Below are 8,463 nucleotides of genomic sequence, written 5' to 3'. Positions count from 1 at the left end.
TAAGAAGGTTGCACTGATTTGAATAAGAAATGTCCCCCTTCGGCTCATTATCTTAATTAGGGTTTCATTGCTATGAAAAGACACTATGACCATAGCAACTCTTATAAAGAAAAACATTTAATTGGGGTGGCTTACTTACAGTTCAGATGTTCAGTCTATTATCATTATGGCAGGACATGGTAGCATGCAGGCAAACATGGTGCTGGAGGAGCAGCTGAGAGTCCTACACCTTGAAAGCAACAGGAAGTGGTCTTTCTGTCACACTGAGTGAAGCTTGAGCAAAAGAGATCTCAAAGCCAGACCCTCACCTGCACAGTGACACACTTCCTCCAACAAAGTCAAATCTACTCCAACAAAGCCACACCTTCTAATAGTACTACGCCCTCTGGGATTATGGGGGCCAATTACATCCAAACTACCACAGTCCACTCCTTGGCCCCATAAGCTTGTAACAATATCATAATGCAAAATGTATTTAGTTCAACTTCAAAGGTTCCATATAATAGTCCCAATCTTATTTAAAAGTCAAAGTCTCTTCAGAGATTTGTGCAATCTATTAACTATAGTCATCTTTAAGAATCAAAATCAAAAAGCAGATCACACACTTCCAACATATAATGGTACAAGATGCACATTACCTTTCCAAAACACGGAGTAGAGAGCATAGTGAGGAAATACTGAACCAAAGCAAGACCAAAACCCAGCTTGACTAACTCCAAATTCTGCATCTCCATGTCTAATGTCAAAATACTCCTCAGATCTCCAACTCTGTTCAGTTTTGTTGACTGGAACACACTTATTCCCCTTGAGCTGGTTCCACTTCCTCTTAGCAGTTTTCCTCAGCAGGTATCTCAGGGCTCTAGCATCCCTAACATCTTAGGGTCTCCAAAGCAATCCCAGAATTAACTTCACAGCTTCACACAATGACCTCACTGGGCCTCAATTCAGGGACACTCTTGACACATGCCTGGCCTCAGAGGCTTTCCTTAGTCACAGAGGAAGATTCCATAACACCTTTCTTCTATCTTTGTGACTCTAAATCCAGAACCATGTGGCCACAGCTGTCAAGTTCTACTGTTCGCTGGGGCTGGAACATGGCTCCCTCATTCAATTACATCTTCATCAGCTTTCTATTTTTGATCACTACCTTTACAGTCATGTATTCAAACACTTGGCCCCATTTGGTGGTACTGTTTGGGGAGGTTGCTGGACCTTTAGGAGGAGCAGCTTTGCTGGAGGAAGTACTTCACTGGGAGTGGGCTTCAGGGCTTTACAGACTTGTCCCAATACCTGCTCACTCTCGTTTTCTTGTGTGTTGATAAAATGTGAGCAATCATCCACTTCCTGCCCACATGTCATGCCTTCCCCTTCATGTTAGACTTTCTGTACCCATAACACAAAACAAACTTTTTTTTTCCCTTAAATTGCTTTTGGTCATGGTATTTTACCACAGCAACAAAAAAGTAACTAACGTAAGGGATATTGCTCTAGCTAATGTGAACACAAATGGAGTCCCATATCACACAGGATGTAGGCCTGACATTGGAATACAAAGCACATAGTGAGTATGTCCAAAGTACACTTGAATATCCTACAGGCAACCACAAAGAACACATACATGTTTTGTGTTAACAACCCAGTTCAGTACTGTGTGTATATGAATGAATAAAGCACAGACTAATGAAACCTATAATAAATGGCACGCATGTGAAGTAAGGTACAGGCATTGTTATGATGGTGTATTTTAAACCTGAATCATATTGTGCTTCTGAACCATAAACTCCTGTTGGGTAAGTAATATAGCCAAGGAGCCTAAGACTTTTATAAACCTAAGACAGATTGTGACAGAGAATGCATTAGAGTTGGAATTAGAAGACCTGGGTTCAGGTCCTACCACTTGATGAAGAAGGATTAAACATTTATAGATCTCAAGTGGTATCATTGACATCCAACACACTTCATAGTACTTGTCAAGAATTCTAAAATAGCTTTGAAAATTTTTCCTGTCTATACCTGGGATTTGCTGTGTTTTAGTAGAGATGGGAGTCAAAGAGTCTCCTGTCACTTGGCCGTTTATCAGTCAATGGTCATGTCTTTCAATATTTTTCTATATTTAACAGTAACTATCAATAGAGGAGCTTTTTACCAGGCGGTGGTTGTGCACACCTTTAATATAAGCACTGTGAGGCAAAGGCAGGCAGATGGATCTATGATTTCAAGGCTGAGTTCCAGGACAGCCAGGGCCACACAGAGAAACCCTATCTAGAAAAACAAACAAACATAAAAAAAAAACAAAAAACAACAACAGAAAAAAAGCTTTTCATTTCCCTTGGGTACCTCTGCTTATATTGCATTGTTCAATATATTTAAAAAAATTTTACAGCTGCCTGTATTTAAACAGTAACTACATTCTGAAAGAGTTGGAGTTTTCTTCAAAACCCCACACCCTGAATGACAGAAATCCCCAAAAATTGTAATATATAGTCAATTTGACCATAGGTTATTTTTCAGAAAACATGTCTCATTCACTGTGGAGGTTAGAATGATAATGGCCCCTATAGGCTCATATATTTGAATGTTTGGTTCCCAGTTGATGAATTGCTTAGGAGGGATTCATGGTGAGGTCGGCTTTGAGGTTTCAAAAGCCCACATCAGGCCTAGTCTCACTCTCTTTCTGACATGTGCTTGTGGATAAAGTGGAAGCTCTCAGCTACTGTTCCAGTGCCAGGCCTGCCTGTTGCCACAATCCCCACCATGATGGTCATGGACTAAACCTCTGAAACTATAAGCAAGCCCCGAATTAAATGATTTCCTTTATAAATTACTTGGTCATGGTCTTCAGAGCAGCAGAACAGTGTCTAAGATGTGTTGTATTGACAATAACAATTCAAAATTAAAGAAAAAGGTAAAGAGCCAAGAGTTCAGCCCATATGCAAAACTCATGTTAAGACAAAACAAGGAGAGAGATCAGGTACTGGGAAACATCTTGGGTTGTACATTCACAAGGCTGAAGGAGGTTTATGTATAGTCATTGCTTGGTCCCAGTCATCTGGGCTGCCCCAAGAATGCAGGGAAATCAGACAACATATTTTCTTTCATTCTAGTTTTGATATGTGTTAAGAGAAGCCATCTTTTGTATATGAATCGTTAAATTTTATTTTCCAAAGATGGTTGGTAAACTCAGCCCCATTTGGGAATATATATATATATATATATATGATATACCTTTATTGAAACCCCTTATGGTAGAAATCATGTGAAAGAATCTTCACTATCTATATTCATATTCATATATTCACTTCATATTCTATATGAAATTTGCAGTTAGTTGGAGGGCACCAGGGTTTTCATCAAGAAAATCAATTACCCAGGTGATTCAGTTCCACACTTCCACTTGCAAGCTGGGAAAGCAATTCTTTGTATGAGCCTGTCATAGGAATCACAAAACTGATCTTCATAGACATCCCATTTTGGCATTCAGAGGAAAATACAATCAACACTAATTGTCACATATAGAAAATATATATTAATATGTGTGAAAATTCAAGCCAATCTGGCAAAATCTAAAAACATTTTAACTGTGATACATCTAAATGAGTCTTGTTTTCCAACTTTTTTATTTGAATTAGAAACAGGATTGTTTTACATGACAATCCCAATTCCCTTCTCCCACCCATCCTCCCCTACCCACCCACCCCCAACTAAAACCTTATCTGCCACATATCTTTTATGCTCCCCCTGGATGGTGAGGCCTTCCATAGGGTGTCGTCAGAGTCTTTCGTATCCTTTGGGATAGGGCCCAGGCCCACCCCCGTGTGTCTTGGCTCAGGGAGTATTCCTCTATATGGAATGGGCTCCCAAAGCCCACACCTATGCTAGGGATAAATAGTGGGCTTCTACAGGAGGTCCCATAGATTTCTGAGGTTTCCTCATAGAAACCCATGTTCCTGGAGTCTGGATCAGTCCCTTGCTGGTATTCCAGCTATCAGACTGGGTAGCAAGAGTTCCCAGATATTCAGGTCAGCTGTTTCTGTGTGTTTTACCAGCCTGGTCTGGACCTCTGTGCTCTTCACTGGTCTTTCTCTGCATCTGGGTTCCAGTTCAGATAGGTGATTAGTTATGGGTGTCTGACACCAGCTAACTGTCTCAGCAACGGAGGAGAGGCTACCTTAAATGCCCTCCCCTGATTATGAGATTGATGACTGATTTATATGCCTTCATCTAGCAGCTGGTGGAAGTAGAAGCAGACACCCATTTGGGACTTCTAAGGTGTTTTGGGACTGTTTTCCAAATAGCAGGTTCAGTAAAACTGTCAAATGTGCTTTGTCATTTGAATTTTTTCAAATATGAGTAATTTAATCCATATGGCACTCATTCATAAAAATCCCCACACTGCAGCTTCAGGTTTTAACAGCCACTGGTCTTCCCAGGAGGCATCAGTCTTAATACTTACCTAAGAAGTATTTTAAAGAAAAATTTAAAACAGGCAGCTGTCTTTCCCTCATGAACTCTCAATCCTGGAATGTTAGGCTCAGTTTGAAAACATAATCCACAATGCTTTACTTTTGTTTTATTTGTAGACTCTTTGATGTGGGGATCCATGTTTGTGGGTACTTTAACTCCATAAGAAAGTGAGAGTCACTCTGCTGGCCTGACCCCTACAAAGGTGAGTGTACCCTCTGCTACTGTGCTATTCCTACGCATCTTCCCATTCAACCGGGATCTCTCTGGGCCTGTGCCTGCTTAGAGTGGACCCACCCAGGCACAACAGAAAGACCAATATGACACCACCAGAATCTAGGGACTCCATACCACCAAGATCTGAAAAGCCCAACACAGAGGATGAAGAAGAGATGGACCTCAAAATTTATCTTAGGAAGATTATAGAGACCTTTAAAGAGGAAACAAGAAAATTCCTTAAAGAAATAGAAGAAAAAACAAGCAAAAAATTACATGAAGGGGAAGAAAAGACAAACCAAAAAATTCAAGAAATAAACAAATCTCTTAAAGTATCTAAAGAAAGCCAAGAGAAAACAACTAAACAAGTGAAGGAAGCACTCAAAACAGTTCAAGGCATGAAAGCTGAAATAGAAACAATAAAGAAAATACAGAATGAGGCAATGCTGGAAATGGAAAGGCTGGATACACGATCAGGAACTAAAGATGTGAGTATAACTAATAGAATTCAAGATGTGGAATAGAGAATTTCAGTTGTTGAAGACTCTAGAGAGGATATACAGTCATTGACCAAAGAAAATCTCAAGTCCAACAAATCCCTAACAAAATATCCAGGAAATATGGGACACTGTGAAAAGGCTGAACCTAAGAATAATAGATATAGAAGAAGGTGAAGAAATATAGCTCAAAGGTACAGAAAACATTCAACAAAATCATAGAAGAAAACTTCCCCAAATTACAGAAGGATATGCCTATGAAAGTACAAGAAGCTTACAGAACACCAAACAGACTGGACCACAAAACTAAGTCCCATCGACACATAATAATCAAAACACCAAACCTACAGAATAAAGAGAAAATATAAGAGCAGCAAAGGAAAAAGGCCAAGTAACATATAAAGGCAGGCCTATCAGAATCACTCCCGACTTCTCAATGGAAACTTTGAAAGCCAGAAGGTCCTGGATAGATACCCTACAAACACTAAAGGAGCATGGATGCCAACCCAGACAACTGTACCCAGCAAAACTTTCAATCACTATAGATGGAGAAAACAAGATATTCCATGACAAAACCAGACTTAAACAATACATATCTACAAATGCAGCACTACAGAAAGTTCTGGAAGGAAAACTCCAACCCAATGATGATAACTACACTCAGAAAAAAATAGGCAATAGATAATCCAATTTTACCAAACATGAAAAGAAACAGGAAGATGAAATGCACAAACAATGACACCTCCAACAATAAATCCAAAACAAACAAGAATCAACAATCAATGGACATTAATATCCCTCAATGCCAATGATCTTAACCTGCCTATAAAAAGATACAGGCTAACCGAATGAATACAAAGACAGAATCCATCCTTTTGCTGTATACAAAAAACACACCTCAACTTCAAAGACAGGCATTACCTCAGAGTAAAGGGTTGGGAAAAGTTTTCCAATCAAATGGACCCAAGAAACAAGCAGGTATATCTAACATCTATCAAATTAGACTTCAAACTAAAATCAATCAGAAGAGATGAAGAAGGGCATTTCATACTCATCACAGGAAAAGTCCATCAAGATGAAGTCTCAATCCTGAACATCTATGCCCCAAATACGAAGGCAACCACATTTGTAAAATAAACATTACTAAAGCTCAAACCACACACACTTATAGTAGGAGACATCAACACCCGCTTTCACCACTAGACAGGACCATCAGGCAGAAATTTAACAAAGAAACAAAGGATCTAACAGAAGTTATGACCCAACTGGGTTTAACAGATATCTATAGAACATTCCATCCAAACACAAAAGAATATACATTCTTCTCAGCACCACATGGAACCTTCTCTAAAATTGACCACATAGTTGGCAACAAAGCAAACCTCCACAGATACAAAAGAATTAAAATAACACCCTGTATCTTATCAGATCACCATGCTTTAAAGCTAGAATTCAACAGCAATACAAATTGCAGAAAACCTACAAACTCGTGGAAATTGAATAACACCCAATTGCACCATTCCTGGGTTAAGGAAGAAAATAAAAAAGGAATTAAAGACTTCCTAGAATTTAATGAGAATGTAGACACAACATACCCAAACTTATGGGACACTCTGAAAGCAGTGCTAAGAGGAAAGTTCATAGCACTAAGTGTCCACATGAAGAAACTGGAGAATATTCACACTAGAGAATTGACAGAACAACTGAAAGCTTTAGAGCAAAAAGAAGCAAACTCACCACCGAGGAGTAGACGCCAGGAAATAATCAAACTGGTACCTGAAATCAATAAAGTAGAAACTAGGAAAACTTTACAAAGAATCAATGAAACAAAGAGTTGGTTCTTTGAGAAGATCAAAAAGATACACAAACTTCTATCCAAACTAACCAAAGGGCAGAGAGAGAGAGAGCATGCTAATTAACAAAATCAGAAACGAAAGGGGGGATATAACAACAGAAGGATCAACTAAGAAAATCCAGAAATCATCAGGTCATACTTTGAAAACCTGTACTCCACAAAATTCAAAAACCTAAAGGAAATGGACAATTTTCTGGATAGAATTACCAAAATTAAACCAAGAACAGATAAGCAGTTTAACTCGACCTATAACCCCTAATGAAATAGAAGCAGTCATCAAAAGCCTCTCAACCAAAAAAAGTCCAGGGCCAGATGGCTTTACCGCAGAATTCTGCCAGAAATTCAAACAAGAGCTAATACCAGTACTCCTCAAATTGTTTCACACAATAGAAGCAGAAGGGACATTGCCAAACTCTTTACGAGGCTACAATCACTTTGATACCCAAGCCACACAAAGATACAACTAAAAAGAGACCTACAGACCAATATCCCTCATGAACATCGATGCAAAAATACTCAACAAACTATTGGCGAATAGAATACAGAAACACATCCGAGAAATCGTCCACCATGATCAAGTAGACTTCATCCCAGGGATGCAAGGATGGTTCAGCATTCGAAAATCCATCAATGTAATCCACCATATAAACAAACTGAAAAATAAAAGCCACATGAACATCTCACTAGATGTCAAAAAAGCCTTTGACAAAATCCAGCATCCCTTCGTGATAAAGATCTTGGAGAGAACAGGAATAACAGGAATATATCTAAACATGACAAATGCAATATACACCAAACCAACAGCCAACATCAAACTAAATGGAGAGAAAATCAACAAGATTCCGATAAAATCAGGAACAAGACAAGGCTGTCCACTCTCTCCATATCTCTTCAATATTGTACTTGAAGTTCTAGCTAGAGAAATAAGACAAGAAGAGGAGATGAAAGGATACAAATTGGAAAGGAAGAAGTCAAACTTTCACTATTTGCAGATGATATGATCATCTACATAAGTGACCAGAAAAACCAGGGAACTCCTACAGATGATAAACACCTTCAGCAAAGTAGCAGGATACAAAATTAACTCAAAAAAAAAAAATCAGTAGCCCTGCTATATACAGATGATAAATGCAATGAGAAAGAAGTCAAAGAAACATCACCCTTCACAATATCCACAAGCAACATAAAATATCTTGGGGTAACACTAACCAAAAACGTGAAAGACCTGTACAGTAAGAACTTTGAGTCTTTAAAGAAAGAAATTAAAGAAGATATCAAAAAATGGAAAGATCTCCCATGCTCTTGGATAGGAAGGATCAACATAGTAAAAATGGCAATCCTGCCAAAAGCAATCTACAGATTCAATGCAATCCCCATCAAAATCCCAACACAGTTCTTCACAGACCTTGAAAGAACAATAATCAACTTTATATG

This window comes from Cricetulus griseus, chromosome 2 (assembly GCF_003668045.3).
Source record: "Cricetulus griseus strain 17A/GY chromosome 2, alternate assembly CriGri-PICRH-1.0, whole genome shotgun sequence".
In the NCBI taxonomy this organism is placed as follows: domain Eukaryota; kingdom Metazoa; phylum Chordata; class Mammalia; order Rodentia; family Cricetidae; genus Cricetulus; species Cricetulus griseus.
The sequence above is the reverse complement of the archived record's forward strand: the minus strand, read 5'-3'. Positions refer to the sequence as shown.